Source organism: Amblyraja radiata, chromosome 23 (genome assembly GCF_010909765.2).
Source record: "Amblyraja radiata isolate CabotCenter1 chromosome 23, sAmbRad1.1.pri, whole genome shotgun sequence".
Classification (NCBI taxonomy): domain Eukaryota; kingdom Metazoa; phylum Chordata; class Chondrichthyes; order Rajiformes; family Rajidae; genus Amblyraja; species Amblyraja radiata.
Window position 1 is genome coordinate 13,564,622 of NC_045978.1, and position 18,766 is coordinate 13,583,387.

The window sequence follows — 18,766 nt, forward strand, 5'->3', positions numbered from 1 at the left end:
AAGGGAAGTGAGATTTAGGTTATTAGCATTCTGAGTAATGGATATCATATATGATTATTCTGTACAAGCTTTTTTCAAATTGCATAATCAATCACTGCAAATGGTTAATCATTTATACAGCTTACTTAATTTTAATTAAATGTTGGAGTCCTATGCTTTCAGGACTAATTGTGTTTTAAATTTAAACTTTCATTTTCTCTAATCTTCATTCATGAACCTTAGGAGAACACACGGTACAGTATCAGAAATTGCAGCTGTTTGCCTCTGCAAACAGTGAAACCGAGCACAGTTCATGGCCATTGAGTAAACTAAGGATGCTGATTGTTGATCGAGAGATATTGTGGTTATCCACCAGCCCTTATTTTATGGACAGGCTTTGAACATAATTAATGTAAAAAGGGCTCAATAGCCAGTGTTTGTGAAAGTTACAAATATCCTCAGTTTTTTTTAAATAGCAACTCTGTCATAGTACAGTATGTGCCAGATAACATTAACAAAGTCATAAGGTCATAGGTAATAAGGAATAAGAGTAGAATTAGGCCATTTGGCCCATTAAGTCTATTCCGCCATTCAAACATGGCTGATCTATCTCTCCCTCCCAACCCCATTCTCCTGCCTTCTCCCCATAACCTCTGACACCTGTACTAATCAAGAATCGATCTATCTCTGCCTTAAAAATATCCACTGACTTGGTCTCCACAGCTTTCTGTGACAAAGAATTCCACAGATTCAGCACCCTCTTACTAATGAATTTAGTCGAAGTATGAATATGCATGCAATGATTGTACTCCTATAGTGTTGCGAAGCACAAATATCACTTTGTCATTCTGTGCATAGCAATGATTTGACAGCAGTGCATCCATTTTGGAGCCCAGTTGAACCCATGTTTTGCAGCAGCAAGCTTTCTCCATCAATACAATTATCAATTACTTAATGATAATTTCTAACTAATTTCCTCTGTCTGTTGCCGTGATTCTACAACCATTTAATGTTTTCTGGAGTTACCAGCTGAGAAAAGTCCACAGGATGGGATGCCTCAACTGATAAACTTACCATACACTTTCTTTATCTACTTGTGTTGCCACTTTCAGGGAGCTGTGGACTTGGATCGCAAGATCCTGCTCTACATCAATGTTCTTAAGGTTCCCGCTATTAACTGTATACTTTCCCCTTACATTTGACCTCCAACACTTGCTCAGATTAAACTCTATCAGCCACTATCTGTGCCCATATCTGTTAGAGATCTAAATTCCACTGTATCCTTTGACAGCCTTCCTTACAGTCCACAACTCCACCAATTTCAGTGTAATCTGCAGATCTTCGAATCAACAGCGTAGGAGAATGAGGGATGAACTTAAACTGGTGCATAAAATCATGAGAGGAATAGATTGGGTGGACGTGCAGAGTCTCTTGCCCAGAGTGGAGGAATCGAGAACCAGAGGACATAGGTTTATGGTGAAGGGGGAAAGATTTTATAGGAATCTGAGGGGTAATTTTTGCTTGTAATGGGTGGTTGGTGTATGGAACGAGATGCCAGAGGAGGTAGTTGAGGCAGGGACTATCTTGAAATTTAAGAAAGAATTAGACAGGTACATGGATAGGACAGGTTTAGAGGAATATGGGCTAAATGCAGGTAAGTGGGACTATAGTGCAGATGGGACCTGATGGTTGGTATGGGTAAGTTGGGCCATTCCATATGATTCAATGACTCTATGACTTTATAACCCATCTACATTTATGCCAAATAATCTATATAAACAACAAATCCCTGCAAATTGGAGGTTGTGTCATTGAAATATACTTAATATTATATGATTAAAGAGAGTGCGTGCAGTAATAATGTTTTCACTGGCTGGTGTTTCTTGAACCTGGGGCTTCAATATTAGAATAAACATCAGTCATTCAGGACTGCGAGGGGAAGAGTTTCTTCATCCAAAAGGAACCTTTGGGGTTCAACCCAAAATAGTTATGGAGACTCAGTCACCTGATATATTCAGGTAGATTTCAATAGGTTTTTAAATATTAAGGGGATCAAGGAATGACTGGCTCCCATGTCTATTTTGTTATGTGCATGAAAGGCAATAAGATACTGCATTGTGGATGAGTCTAATGGGGATACTGAAAAGCATTGGCTGCCACCTCTGCGAGAAGCACTCAGCCAAGCTGATTCTATATGTTTTAGTGCTCCTTCATACTGAACCTAAACCTTCTGGCTGGCCTCACAATGTATTCTATATTTAATTACGCATTCCCTTCAGACTTCCTCTGTAGATTGCTCCAGGAAAGTTCTGATTGAAATCCTCTGTAACAGAACTCATGTGTGATTTAATCCTCTATCATATACAGTGCTTTTCCCTCTATCCTGGCTGAAAATAATACATGCTCTTAGTCCCCCCAGATGTCGATCCTGTCTTGTTGCTATTCTCTACGATACATGCAGTGTCCAGTTCACAGTTATTTGTTGCCAGTGTGAAATTGACTAAAGTTGTGTCTTCATCATTAATGTCTGGGCCGTTCTTGTACTTCCTTTGCAAACTCTATGCTCTAATTACTAGGAATCTGACAGACGAAATGCACAAGGGTAAATCTCTGATACAGTGAGGGCTGAAAGTAAGGAGGCATGGTGGTGCAGCGGTAGAGTTGGCGCCTTACAGCGATAGAGACCCGGGTTAGATCTTGACTAGGGGTGCTGTCTCTACAGAGTTTGTACATTCTCCCCGTGACCTGCATGCGCTTTCTCCGAGATCTTCGGTTTCCTCCAACACTCCAAAGACGTACTGGCTTGTAGATTAATTGGCTTGGTATAAATGTAAATTGTCCCTAGTGTGTGTCGGATTGTGTTAATATGCAGGGATTGCTGGTCGGTGCAGACGCGCTGGGCCGAAGGGCCTGTTTCCACGCTGTATCTCTAAACTAAACTAAACCAAACTAAAGAGACCCAAGAGATACTGGAATCTGGAGCAACAAAAGGGAAGATGCTGGAGGAACTCCGAGGATCAGGTAGCATCTATGCAGGGAAATGAACAGTTGACATCATGGGTTGATACCCTTCATCTGGGGAAGAAAGTAAACTTGGACACGCTGACAAGTTTACCCATGCATAATTAACTCGTATTATCATAGATTCCATTTTGTGCCATCTTGGCACAAGATAATGCATCATTGTTGGATGTGCATGTTGTCTGAATAACATGTGTGCCATGATCGAATAGCTGAGTATTAGCTATGTATTGACTGACAGAGATTCTCAACTAGTGAACGATAGTGGAGTTAAGCAGTAAGCCATCTCTGTGGTGATGCATTCATTGAGTTATGCCATTTTAATATATATTCACTGACCTAGTTCAAACATTGAGTTTATTGAAGCTCATGAGAATTGGTGCTGAAACGCTTGTATAAACTTGGTTGGTTATTCGTTCTAATTACCATCTTAGACAATGTCAGGATGCTCTACTGTCCTTTAGTCGATATCTGTCAGGTCTCACGTTTGATCTAGTTTCTGTTTCTTATTGTTTTATTATTATTGTTTGCATTCTTGTTTTATTTTGGTGTCTCACATCTCCTCTCGTTTCAGGTCCCATTTCCTGTCATGTCGTTTCCCCTCGTGTGATTGTTGGCCACGCCCTGATGTGTTTCACCTGTGTCTCGTTATCCCCTGTTAGTCTGTGTATTTAAGCCCTTTGTGTTTTAGTTCTCATTGCCAGTTCGTTGTGTCTGTTACTTTGTATCACCTCGTGCCAGCACTGGAAATCTTTTGACCTTGTTATCTCGACCATTGCCTGTTTTTCGACCACTGTTTTTGCCTGCTCCTTGATTGTACTGTTGCCTCCGTTTTTTTGCTTACCTGTGTACCGACTTGGACCGATTAAACTCTGAAAACTGATCTGCCCTGTGTCTGAGCCTGCATTTGAGTCCTCCTCCTCGTTCAGTTCTGATAATATCGACTACTTCCCTTTAAAATCTTCCTTCTCAAGACCAACATGGTTCGGCACGAACTTGAAGGGCCGAGATGGCCTGTTTTCCGTGCTGTAATTGTCATATGGTTATATAGTTATATGATGTAGAAACCTAGGAAGCTGTTCACTCAATTGCTACTCAATTGAACGAGCCAACCATCAACTTCAGAAAGTTATGTTGCAGAAATGGAGATGCTCAAGGGCTTTAAGTTCCTAGACCTAAATATCATCATCCATTTGTCCTGGACCAACCACATTGATGCTACATCCAAGAGAGTGCACAAACACACCTAGTTCGTTGGAAAACCAATTCAATTTGGCACTTTTCAAATGACTCATACCAATTTCCACAGATGAACCACAGAAGGCATCTATAGTTGGGATGCATCACAGCTGGGCTTGGCAACTGCTCTGCTCAAGACCACAAGAAATTGCAGATTGTGAATGCAACCCAGTCCTCACTTAAACTAACCTCTACCCCCCCACCCCCGCACCCTCTTCCATCCCCCTCCTGACTCTATCTATGCTTCATGCTGCTTCAGATAAACAGAATACATAATTGAGCACTACTCATACCCCTGTGATTCTCTCTGCTCCCCACATCAATTGGGCAAAAGATGCAAAAGCTTGAAAGCATGTACCACCAAATTCAATAATAGTTTTGTCCCCACTGTTATTACTGCCTCGAACAGAGCTTTCATAAAGTAAGGATGTATTCCCAATCTCCCAGTTTACTTCAATGTTGTCCCTACACATTTTTATTGTATGTGCACTCTCTCTGCATCTGTAGCACTATTCACTTCATTCACTGCATCACGCTGCATGTGACAATAATAAAGCTATACCAATATCAACATCATTTTTTGTGGGAAGGAACTGCAAATGCTGGTTTACACTGAAGATAGACACAAAATGTTGGAGTAACTCAGTGGGTCAGGCAACATCTCGGGAGAAAAGGAATAAGTGACCTTTTAGGTCGAGACCCTTCTTCAGAGTGAGAGTCAGGGGAGAGGGAAACTAGCAGTATGAATAGGTACAAGGAACATGTACATGGAAGGTACAAAAAAAAAAATCAAAGCCAGCACCAACAATTTAGGAGAGGTGAAGCCCACCATGGTCCATCATTGGCTGTGCAAAAGGGTACCCGGACGGGACATCGAAGGAAGAGAATCCGAAGCCATGAAGTGGAAGCCAAGATACCGAAAGTACATCATGTCGAAAAGCCAAGATACCAAAAGTACATCACGCCGAAAGGACACGAGGCCAAAAGTGCATCATGCTGAAAGGATACAAACTCGAATGGACACCACGCCGCAAAGACAAGACGCAGAATGGACATGACGTCGAAAAGCCGCTGAACGGACAAGACGTCTCCGGAGACGGGATTGGTCCGACACCTTGTCATCAACAAAGGTCAGCGATTGGTCCAGACCCCTGCGTCCATCACATCATTGTCTGGGGAAAGACAGGAGGGCGGGTGGGAGCTTGAGCTTGCGTTTGTAAAATGGTGGCAGTGACTGCGATTGCTACAGAGGCTTTTCGACATCATGTTCGTTCCCCGTCAGATTTTAAGCCGAAAAACAATCTGACGCCGAACGCACATGAAGCCGAAATGATAAATAGGTATGAAACACTGAAACACTAAAATAATCTGTATTTGCCACAAGGATTGTTGTACCTTGTAGCATTTTGAAATAGTTACATTGTTGCACCTTGTTTGTCTCCAGGGATGGGATTGGTCCGACACCTTGTCAGTCATCGACAAAGATCAGCGATTGATCCAGACTCCCGCGGCGTCCATCACATCACTGCCTCTGTGGCAATCGCAGCAGCTTGGAGTCACTGCCACCATTTTACAAATGCAAGCTCAAGCTCCCCCCCCCCCCACCCTCCTTCAGCCAGTGATGTGATGGATGCGGGGGTCTGGACCAATCGCTGACAAGGTCCAGGACAAATCCCGTCCCCGGAGAATTCATGTCCGTTCGGCAGCTTATCGTCATCATGTCCGTTCTGCGTCTTGTCTTTGCGGCGTGGTGTCTGTTCGAGTTCGTATCCTTTCAGCGTGATGCACTTTCGGCCTCATGTCCTTTTGGCGTGATGTACTTTCGGTATCTTGGCTTCCACTTCTTGGCTTCGGCTTCTCGTCCTTCGACGTCCCATCCACACACGGTGCAAAAGGTGATAACTAGGTGATAATGTGTGGAAACAGGCCCTTCAGCCCACAAGTCCATGCCAACCAGCAATTACCCATACACTAGTTCTATCCTGCACAATAGGGACAATTTACAGAAGCTAATTCAATTACAAACGTTTTTGGAAAGAGCGAGAAAATTGGACTACATGAAGGAAATCCACGTGGCCACAGGGAGAACGGAAAAACCCGCAGTCAAGATCAAACTTAGGTCTCTGGTGCTGTAATTCAGCAACTCTACCGCTGCACCAATGTGCAGCCCTAATCTGTTGATTTATTAATTTCTCCTTTGCCTGATCTGTACCATCTTCTGGCCATCTCAGTGATCAAGTGTAAGTGTGTAGGAACGAACTGCATAAGTGCATAAGTGTGTAGGATGGAACTGCAGCTGCTGGTTTACACCAAAGATAGACACAAAATGCTGGAGGAACTCAGCGGGACAAGCAGGAGAAAAGGAATAGGTGATGTCTCGGGTCGAGACTCTTCTCCAGACTGAGAGTCAGGGGAGAGGGTGGTCTAGAGATATGGAAGGGTAAGTAAGCTCTTATTATAGAATTATAAGATGGTTTGGCAGAAGCCAGGTATTTAAAATGCAAGTCAATTGAAAGTATCACAAGTACAGTGGCTAAAAAAAGCTGCAAAGAGAGAGGGAAAAAGTAACTCAGTCAGGAACTAGTTCAGAACAAAATAGGAAGCCAAACTGTAAGAACATCACGATAACCTTTTTTAGCAAAGAAGTCCCACTAATTGGCAATTTACAACAATTATGCATGAAAAATATTAATGAGAAATCTTTTGGGATTTCAACTGTAACCATCCATTCTTGATCTTCATTACTAAATGGTAATTGATATCTGACAAGAAAATGAAATATGTAGTTGAGTATAATTTGAACATTGTTGACATTATTAGCAAGTACTAGTGAATCACACAAAACATTTAAAATATGTTTTCGAGAAATAAGGATTGCCTACATATTTGCAGTTGATGACAATAATGACACTGTATCTTTTCACAAAATACAAGGAACACTAACCCCTGTAATGCTGGCTATCTTTTTTTTGAAGTCATTTAATAAATAAAATTTAGATAAGTCATTAAGACACGAAGATGGAAGCTGTAAAACAAACTCATTAAAAGTAAGGAGATAAAAAGAAAAATAAGGTATGTTGAATACTGATAAAACACATTCTAATTTACATGCAAATTTGAACGGTGAAGGTCTAATGTGTAAGTGAAATTAAGAATGTAAGTGGATTCTTCAGAGGAACTGGATTCTCATGAAAGACAGAAAAAGTTAATGAATATCACTCATTATTCATGACAGATTTTGCTAAAAAAAAAACAGATTGCTGATGTTGAACCTGGAGCTGGTCAAATAAAGTTCAGTTCTAAAAAGCAAACTGCAAGGGTGTTCAAATGTAAAATAATGAGCCATTTTGTAGCTGAACCCTGCACACATTGAATACATTTCATCACACATTCTGTTAGGTAAATCAATGCTTTCATAATGTTATCCTCTCAAAATGGATTAATGCACAACTGATGACGTCACAATGGTTCACTGAAGATATCCTATATTTGACATTATTTGCGATTAAAGCATTAAAAATGTCAACTTTTACAAGATGTTTACATATTCTGATACACATATCCCCCCTCTAGGCAGAGAGCACCTTCACTGAACAGTTTATGCTTTATTTCTCGTCTTATTACTGATTGAAGTTTAAAAAAATCAAAATACTTCAATTTCAAAAGACCAGCTTCAACTGATGATGTCACAATGGCTCGGTTAGCAGTGATCAGCTTCACTGAAGTTTTCATCCTATATTTCACATTTTTCGCGATTAAAGCTTTAAAAATGCCATCTTTCACAAGATTCTTACTGTTAAAATCATTCCTGCCAGCTTCAAACACACTTCAATACAATGTTGCAACACAGGAACACTCTTAACTTTTCACCTCACAAGAGGGGAGGACGAATTGCCATTACAACACGCAGGGAAAGTGCAAATGGATTTTTTTTTAAAGGCCACTGCTGAGGGAGGCAGGGGAGTGCTGGAATCTTACATTTGGGAATGACTTGAGTTGGAGGATCATGCCTCCCATGGGGTCTACAGGTAGGGAACGGGTGCATTGGGGGAGCAGACCCAAGTTGGTCTAGTATATACTAAAACATGGCATGCCAATTTAATAGTTCAAATATTTCTAAGGTTTGAAGATAGACACAAAATGCTGGAGTAACTCAGCGGGACAGGCAGCATTCCTGGATAGAAGGAATGGGTGACCTTTTGAGTTGAGACCCTTCTTCAGACTGGCAGTCTCGACCCGAAACGTCACCAATTCCTTCTATCCAGGGATGCTGACTGTCCTGCTGAGTTACTCCAAAATGTTGTGTCTATCTTTGGAGTAAACCAGCATCTGCAGCTCCTTCCTACAGATTTCTTTGGATCATTGGGTAAATGAAAAAAAGCGTAGGTTTTTTTTTGCTGTCCAAAGCCTTTTCTTTGCCCTCATTTTTAAAAACGCCATTTTAATCTTGTTTCTCCAACCAACAAGCTCAATTATTTTGTGAGGTCCTCAATTCAAGTTTGGCATGTCGCATTACAAAGCTACTGCGCCCACTGCGACATCAGTGTTGTAATTCAAAAAATTTAGTCCATACATTTAAATTATTAGTAATAACTAAAAATTTGGTCAATCTCTTCTGTGTGTGTCTTTTGTGTAGAGATAATTGTCAACGGTAATCAGTAGCACTAAATATAGGTATGATACAAAACTTACCTTCAGCGGCGCTGCAGTTCTGCCACTGGCCGTGTGCACGACTTTGACGCCTTTGAGAGGGGGGCGGGATTAAAATTTCTCCTGCCTGTCGAAGACGATTTTTCTCAGCCTGTTCAGCTGCTGAAGAAAAATCGATCCGACATCCGTTCTCTGAAGTTTTTTTTAAATATCGCTGGATAATTTAATAGGAGTAAAATAAAAATCGACTTCTAACGCCGTCAATCCCGACAACGGGAAGGATCTCACGTACGGGACAAATCAAGGTAAGCCGTTTATTTTACATAGAAACTTGCTTCTTAGGATTACTTTAATCCAAGTTTTACGTTGCGAAAAGGTGATTTAGGCCCCATACGAACCAGCAGTGTTTTCTCTGCCGATATGGGGTTTAAATTCACCGCAAACCGTAAAGTTCCAAACGATCGCGTTCCACAAAATCCCACTCGCAAGATGATTTAAATTACCATTAATTTACGGGAATTAAACACTAAATTCCTTCCATTTGGCCTATAAATTCATGACAATGAGATTTAAAAATCATGTTATATTGTGAATTCTTGTGTGAATATTATTTGGACACTTAGGCTATTTAAAAATGTTAACCTTTTCTTAAGAAATGGATAGATGTTTAGATCTAGTAATTGCATTTTGTAATTAGCTACAATTAGGTAACTAACTAATTATATGCTTTAATTTCAGGTCATCCAAGTAAGGTTGTTTCATATTTGTTTCAGAATGCTTCAATCTATAATAACTGAACATTTCATTCAGTTCTCTTAATCTTTAAGAAAGTTATGGGCTTTTGACTGTCCTTGATCACAGCTTTTGAGTTAATGGAAAAGCAATAGGGAACAAGATGCTAATTTCCAATTATGAAAATGGCCATAGTGTTTTTAATACTGAAGATATGAAAGTGAATTAGGTGTCAAATTAAACTTCTTTTTAGCTTTATCTGATGGGATTTCAGACTTGATTTTTAAAATCTCAAAATTTTGTAACATTGCTACTAAATATGTTCAGTCATTTTGCCCTGAAACTCATTCTATTCAGTTCTTTGCAAAAGATTCTCAAGGCCTGGTACAACACACCTAGCTACTCATTGCATGCTCAAGAATTAATTTCCAAATGGAGATTACAAATTAATATTGATGTTCTATTTATAAGTTGTTTGTGAGTTTGTTAAAAGCTTTTGAGTGTAACATGTCTGGTGATAGATAATGATGTTCTTTTTCATTATTTTTTTCAATGTAAAAGCTAGACCACATCTTGTGCTCCACATTTCAGCCCAAAAAAATAAAGAAAAATATACACACCACCTAAGCAGCTTGGAATAACAATTAGAAAAGATCCAAACTCCTTAAATAGCTGTGTAAAATTGCTGTGCGATTCCCCATTATAAAGACTTTCAAGGCAGGTTCACCAACCCCACTAGTGATTAAGGAGCAGAGGAACACAGTTTATTGCACTCCTTTACTCAGGCCCTGGATGTGGGAAGTAGTTGTTTAAATTAGGTTACAGCAGTTAATCACATATCATTATTTGAACTGCAAATGTCTTGACATGCTAACCAGAAGACTGCAACCATGTTACAAAATGAAATTTTTCACAGAGCCAATATGTATGCTTGTTCTGCAAGTGAACCATGAAAGAAGATGGTGTTAAAAGAAAATGTTTGCATTTCTGGCATTGTCAGAAATTGAAACTGGATCTCCATAAACTGTGCAGTCCTTTTGGTGATAGAGTTCTCAATATGGTATTTGCTCAGGAATTTCAGGTTTTTAACTCTCTAAAGATATGGCGATAGTGATAAGTATTCTCATATAAACTCTGGATATACATGGTGAAATATTTAGAGATGGTGATAACATTGTTGATTAGGTAAGAGATATTTTGTAACAGCCATGACTGTGTCCAATGACAGGTATTGGAGTACAATGTTCAGCTTGAACTGGTGTGCATGTAATTCATAAATGAAAAGAAAATTAAAGACTTAAGTTTACATAGCACATTCAGTAACATCCCAAAGTACTTCACAGGTAAAGTTATTTTGCTGTGGTCACTGTTATAAGACAGGAAGTATGGTAAACAATTTGCGCACAACAATCTATACGGCGCTGACATTTCTCTCCCCACTTGTCCATTGCACTCCCCCCCACCTCCCTCACAGTAGACCCCTCACACCAGGTCCTCCATTGTTCTTCCCTTCCCCCCCTCACGGTGGTCCTCCACACTCTCATTGACTGCGGGTCGACCAGCGAGGCATCGCGGCGGCGGCGAGGCTTCACTACCGCTGAGGCGAACTGAGTCTATACATGACTACAATTAAACCATCCACAGTGTACAGACACAGGATAATGCTTAGTGCAAAATAATGTCCAGTGAAGTCCGATGAAAGATAATCGACGGGTCTCCAATGAGGCAGATTTTAGGTCAGGAGCGCTCTCTAGTTGGTGATATCATGGTTCAGTTGCCTGGTAACAGCTGGGAAGAAAATGGCCCTGAATCTGGAGGTGTGCGTTTTCACATTTTTGTACCTATTGTCAAACTTCCCAAGCCTTATAAGGAAGTATTGCCATTTATTGGCCATTGCTTCAATATGCCGGGTTCAGGACAAGTTACTGTTGATATTTACTCCTGACAACTTGAAGCTTTCAACTATCTCCTTGTGCAGTTTGCATGTTCTCCCTGTAACTGCTGAGTTTAGTCTGGATGCCACATCCCAAAGCCATGCAGTCTGGAAGGTTAATTGGCCACGATAAATTGAAAGGATCTGGGAAGAATAAAATTAGATTAGTAGGGCTGGTTAAAACGATGTTTGATGGTCAGCCTGAACATGGTGAGCTGAAGGGCATGACCATTCACGGTCGGGCTATGTGACTAGTTTATCACATTTTAATAAGGGAAAATTTCCACATGGTCATCCTTGAATCTGCCCAAAGGCCCTTGTGAATTCTGCTTCCATTTGGCGAAGTAACAAACAAAAAAAATTATTTCTGCGTCCCTATAATTCAGATGGAGTTTCGAATTTTCTCTTCAAACGGAAATATAGTAATATATCTGCGATATCTGACAAGCCGCAGTGCAATGGCAGAAGAAACAAAATACAGCAATTCATTGAACGATTAATCAACATTATGAATCTGGAATAACCAATCCACGATCAGACAATGGGTAAGTGTTTCCCTTGAAGCATGTACTCAATGCGATTGAAGGACTATTGCTGCAGACTGCCAACCTTTGTGCATTTGGCTCAGAGGCAATCATTAGCACAGTATTTCTGTTTTATAAGACTAATGAACACATTTTGTACTTCATTTGTATTCAGTAAGGTGATCCTTCACCCCATATATGTGTTGCTATAACAACCGCCTGAAGCAACTCTTTGTAGGTTATGTGAGCCATATTCTAGCATCTACATGACATTGATAGAATCTTTTTTTCCTTTAACTTTTGTTTAGCATGTAAAATCAAACTTGCTGTAAGCTCACAATATGATTGCACGTTTTGAAATGGACTGATTATTAAGTGAAGAAGGGTCTCGACCCGCAACGTCATCAGTCTGAAGAAGGGTCTTGACCCAAAACATCACCCATTCTTTCTCTCCAGAAATGCTGCCTGTCCCACTGAGTTACTCCAGCATTTTGTGTCCATTTTCATTTTAAACCAGCATCTGCAGTTCCTTCCGACACATATTAATTTTATAGAATCTGGGCAGATTTGCTAATCATTTGCATCAAGTTCATTGACACAGGAAAGTATTCTTTCAATCAAGATTCTTCCATCTTGTCATCTTCCAGGTCCTCCTTGCAGAGGGAATCCACACAAAAAATCTATTCCCTTATATCAGGCCGTATTCATGGAAAATAACAGTTTTTAGTAGTACCCGATTAACTACATACTCAGAAATTACTGTATAGAAATCTCCCTGCAAGTGCAACACCTGCCACTTCCCCAACCTCCATTCAGGCACCTAAATAGCCTTTCCAGAAGAGACAGAGGTTTACATGCACCTTCTCTATTGTAATACATCAGTGAACTTGTAGACAAGGCGACCACCTCACCAAACACTCTGGAAGAGGAAGGATGAGGACCCACAATCCTGTTTACATCAATGGGACAATGGTGGAGATAGTCAAAAACTTCAAATTCCTGGGCGTGCATATTTCCGAAGATCTTTCCTGGACCCAGCACATCGATGCAATTATAAAGAAAGCACATCAGCGCCTCTACTTCCTGAGAAGATTACGGAGATTTGGTATGTCAAAGAGGATTCTCCTGAACTTCTATAGGTGCACAGTAGAGAGAGCATGTTAAAGGTACACAAAATTGCTGGAGGAACTCAGCGGGTGCAGCAGCATCTATGGAGCGAAGGAAATAGGCGACGTTTCGGGCCGAAACCCTTCTTCAGACTGGTTGCATCATGGCCCGGTTCGGCAACTTGAATGTCCAGGAGCGGAAAAGACTGCAAAAAGTTGTGACCACTGCCCAGTCTATCACTGGCTCTGACCTCCCCACCATCGAAGGGATTTATCGGCGTTGCTGCCTCAAAAAGTCAGCTAACATCATCAGAGACCCACACCATCCTGGCCACACACTCATTTCACCACTGCCATCGGGAAGAAGGTACAGGAGCCTGCAAACTGTAATATCCAGGTTCAGGAACAGCATCTTCCCTTCAGCCATCAGGCTATTAAACCTAACAACAAATAAGCTCTGAACTACAACAGACTATTATTAATATTGCACTATAATTGTTTGTTTTTTGAGTATGTGTGTATGTGTATAAATACACACTGAACTTTTTTTCTCTTATTTATGTACTATGTTTACATATTCTGTTGTGCTGCAGCAAGTAAGAATCTCATTGTTCTATCTGGGACATATGACAATAAAACGCTCTTGACTCTTGACTGTCTGCTAGGGGCAATTGGAGCTTCCAGTTACAAGTCACTTCAATTCCCATTCTCATTCCCATAACGAACTGCCTGTCCTCACCGGCCTACATTGCCAGACTGAAGCCATGCATAAATTGAAAAAAAAGCACCTCATGTCATATTCCTCGTGGGTGGCTTAAAACCTAATGGCATGAACATTGATCTCCATCGCAGGTGATAGACTACTGACCGACATCTACTATAAACCCACTGACTCTCATGGCTATCTGGACTACACTTCTTCCCACCCTGCTTCCAGTAAGGACTCCATCCCCTACTCCCAATTCCTCCGTATATGCCGCATCTGCACCCAGGATGAGGTGTTCCACACCAGGGCATCAGAGATGTCCTCATTCTTCAGGCAGCTGGGGTTCCCCTCTTCTACTATAGATGAGGCTCTCACCAGGGTCTCTTCTATACCCCGTGACACTGCTCTCACCCCCCCCATCCCCCCCACTCATAACAAGGGCAGAGTCCCCCTTGTCCTGACCTTACACCCTACCAGCCGTCACGTACAACAAATAATCCTCCGACATTTTCACCACCTCCAACGTGATCCACCACTTGCCACACCTTCTCATCTCCTCCCCTGTCTGCTTTCCGCAGAGACCGTTTCCTCCGTAACTCCCTGGTCAATTCGTCCCTTCCCACCCGAACCACCCCCTCTCCGGGCACTTTCCCTTGCAACCCCAAGAAAAGCTACACTTGTCGCTTTATCTCTCCCCTTGACTCCATTCAAGGACCCAAGCAGTCTTTCCAGGTGCAACAGAGGTTCACCTGCACCTCCTCCAATCTCATCTATTGCATCTGCTGCTCTAGATGTCAGCTGCTCTACATCAGTGAGACCAAGCGTAGGCTTGGTGATCGCTTCGCCGAACACCACCGCTTGGTTCGCAATAACCAACCTGATCTCCCGGTGGCTCAGCACTTCAACTCCCCTTCCCATTCTGAATCTGACCTTTCTGTCCTGAGCCTCCTCCATGGCCAGAGTGAGGACCACCGTAAATTGGAGGAGCAGCACCTCATATTTCGCTTGGGCAGTCTGCGCCCCAGTGGTATTAACATTGACTTCTCTAATTTCAGATAGTTCCTTTCTCCTCCCCTTCTCAGCTCTCCCTCAGCCCACTGGCTCACTCCTCTTCATTTCTTCTTCCCGCCCCCACCATCCGTCTGAAGAAGGGTTTCAACCCAAAACTTTGCCTATTTCCTTCATTCCATAGATGCTGCCTCACCCGCTGAGTTTCTCCAGCATTTTTGTCTACCTGGCATTCTCCAGTTTTAGTGTTCCACACTTCTCTCTCCTTGTGATCTAACCAGGTCCTTTCACCTACATCATTCTTTCCACTCCCCTCACCCTCTGCACTCCCCTGTCACCTAGTTATTTTCTCCTCCTCTACCTCCGCAAGATCAACACCCAGCCCCATCCACTCTGGGTCCACTATTTCCACACCCCCACCTCCATTCCCATCTACCCAATATCCTTGCCTCTTGTTCTACGTTGCACTCCTTATTTTCCTTTCTTATCAGGTTCCACCATTCGTAGTCTTTGTGTTCTCCACTTCACCTCCAGCCTTTGTAACTTATCTGTACCCTTCCCAATCAACCCCTTACCTGTATCCACCTATTATTATTCAGCCCTTGCCACCACCTCCTCACGTATTTTCACAAGCTATTTCTCCTCTATTCTATTCTTGAAGCAGGGTCCTGACCCAAAATGTTGTCTGTCCCTTACCGTCCACGGATACTGCTTGACCTGCTGAGCTCCTCCTGTTGTTTTTTTGCTCCTGGAAGTTAACTTGTTGGAGAATTCTATTACCTCAGAAATATATCATTATAAGTTCATGTTCCTAAGTTATAGGAGGAGAATAGTAAGATTAAACGAGAACTTACCAGTTTGAAGTTTGATCGTTATTTTATGAGGAGTAACGTTGAGGGAATACGTGAAGAACCCCGCCAGGACGCATGCGTGTCATTCTTCAAAGCAGCAGTGTGAAATCACAGATAACTGTAATGACTAAACATAGTAAGATTAGAGAAGAGATACCAGTTGAGTATATGATCAAGGGTGGGAGCGGAGGGCACGTATTCCCTCAACGTTACTCCTCATAAAATAACGATCAAACTTCAAACTGGTAAGTTCTCGTTTAATCTTACTATTTTACTTGGGAGTCACGTGAGTGACTACGTGAAGATTTTAAAGCTTTGTGATTTCATGCCGTGGAAACGAGTCCATGCATCACATCTGCCTTGATTATGGGGAGAATAGAGTTAATATCATTAGACATCAATGCGACATTGAGAACCCAACGATAAAAATATTAACACCAATTATTGCCCCTATTTATGGGGCAAATGATATTACAGAACTTAAATTTGTTTCTGCAAATGTTCCAGGTTCAATGACTGGTTTGTTATAAAGTCGTTGGAAAGATTCCTCCGTTGACCATCCTGCTGTCTTGAGGATTTGGTCCATAGGAACGTCCACCTTCATAGCTGCCGATGTAGCTGCAGCCCTGGTGGAGTGAGAGTTAAAAAAATGCTAGTGTCTACTCCAGCCTTTATTAGGACCTGTTTAAGCCATCTAGAGATGGTCTGGACTGTCACTGTTTTGAGTGGCTGTTTGTAGCTGATTAAAGTGACATATCTTCCCTATGATGATCTTTGTATACTCCATATATAATAGTAAGTGTGTTACAATACAGAGACGACCATCTGTCACGTAGGACCTGAATTCTGTTTTTAGGCCTGCTGACCCCTGTCTGTTCTGTTTGACTATTTCATAGATGTGAAAAGTTAAATTTCCAGATGAATAATCATGTTGTCCAACCTATGTTTCTGTTGTGACTGGACCCTTTGTGCCGTGACCAAGGCCATCAGCATGACTGTTTTCATAGTCAGTTTCTGTAGGGACAGAGCTGTAGCTGAAGACCAGTTTCTTAACATGGTCAGTACAATGCTCACATCCCATATTTGGGAGTACCTGGTTCTTGGGGAATTAATATTAAAATGCCCCTCATGAATTTGGTTACCAGGGTGTGTCCCAACAGAATGCCGCTCTGTTCCTTGCGACAGGTATGTTGACAGGGCACTTCTGGTGCAGTTGATGGCACTATGACTGAGCCTCTCATCGTAATGGAGGCTTGCCAGGAATTCCAGAACAGACGGGATGTTCTTAGATCTGTGGGTGACGTTTATTGTTGTGACAGTACTTCCCATTTCTTGATGACACCAAGTACTGATGTTTTGGTGGACTGTCTGTGGCCCACTGAAATAATTCCACATTTGGTCCGTCAGTCCCAGGTGTAGAAGAGGTGCTTTCAACTCTATAAATTAATAGGTTATATATAATTATGACATGGGTAACTCCCCTTGTAGCGGGAAGAACCAGTAAGTTAGGTCTATGATGGATGGTGATGCATGGTTCTAAAACCATGTCGATATCACCGGGACCCATGGTTGAGTAGGCCAATCAGGTACTATCAAAATACCAGACGCGGAGTCTATTGTTTATTCCTAAATACCCGACTGATGAGGCAGAGGGAGGGATGCATAAACGATCCCCCAAAGCAGCGAAGATACATCTGAACCTCTGCCCCAGGTTCTGGTTCCCAAGAACATAATTTGATAACTGGTAAGAGCATGGATGTGAATAGGTTGTTATCTGGTGTTCCATACTGTGCTGTTCCAGCAATACATATTTTATCCAACATCCATACAGTGTTTCTAGACTTAGCGTGACCTGTTGTCTGCCACTAAATTCAGTTTACCTGGTAAGTTGGTAGCTGATATCCAAATATCTATCTGGATACACTATTGCCAAATAGTGTTGGCCAGATAGTCACATGATGTCGATAAGTTTCCACCCATATGGTTGACATATGCTACCCCGGTGGTGTAGTCAATTTGTAGTCTAACATACTGGTGATATAACCCAGAACAATATGACTTAAAGCCATGGCATGCACTCACTTTCCCAGGTATTTATGCCCAGCGTTTGTAATGATGCCTCCTGTGCATTCCATCTCCCCCACAGCTGGAGATGGAATAAGTAGCATCCCAATCCAAGTGCCCATCAGTATGAAGTTCCATAGACGGGTAGCTGTTAATGTTTGGATTGGAACAATGCCTAATGTTATGTTTCCACCATTTTAGTACCATAGTGGCCTCTGTTGGTAGCTTCATAGGTCTGTCAGAATGACCCCCCATAAATTTTTGAGTGACGCATGATTGTGCTCAGTAATTTGATAATGTAAAGGTCCGATTTATGTGGCTGGAACACAGCCACTAATGCCAATTATTCTACTACCAGTCTGATGGATGGTTTAGTTTACTGCAAGCCTCCATTAAGGCTGTACCCTTTCTTACGGCAAAGTCACTGACATGTGAACTGTGTTAAGGGTGAACCACAGATGATCTATTGTGTTAAATACATCTGTGGGCACCTCCAATGAGTACTGTATAGTAAGCATATTTTAATACGATGCTTGCCATGTAGTACCCTAGGATCAATACCTTTGCAGTAACAAAGGTTCCCATCTAGTAATTAATATAAAGTACGAAAGTATTCAAATTAGTCAAATCTATGATGATGTGGCAACCACCATCTATATTATGATAAAGATTTTTGGACACGAATTCCTGTGATTCGTGTTAGATGTCCTCCATTACTCCTATTTTATTTGGGCACTGTAGTTCAGTATGCGCTTAGTTTGTTTCTTTCCCTGTAAGCATGAACATTCAGTTCGGTACATGCTAAACTGGAGGATTATGTTTTGAATAATTCTATGGTATACCCCTATACTTCTGAAATATAAGTGTCGGAAGTAATATTCTATGCATCCAGATAGAACTGTAATCTCCCACCAACCTCGTAAGGAGCCAAACCCACCTTCCTCCATGGTTAC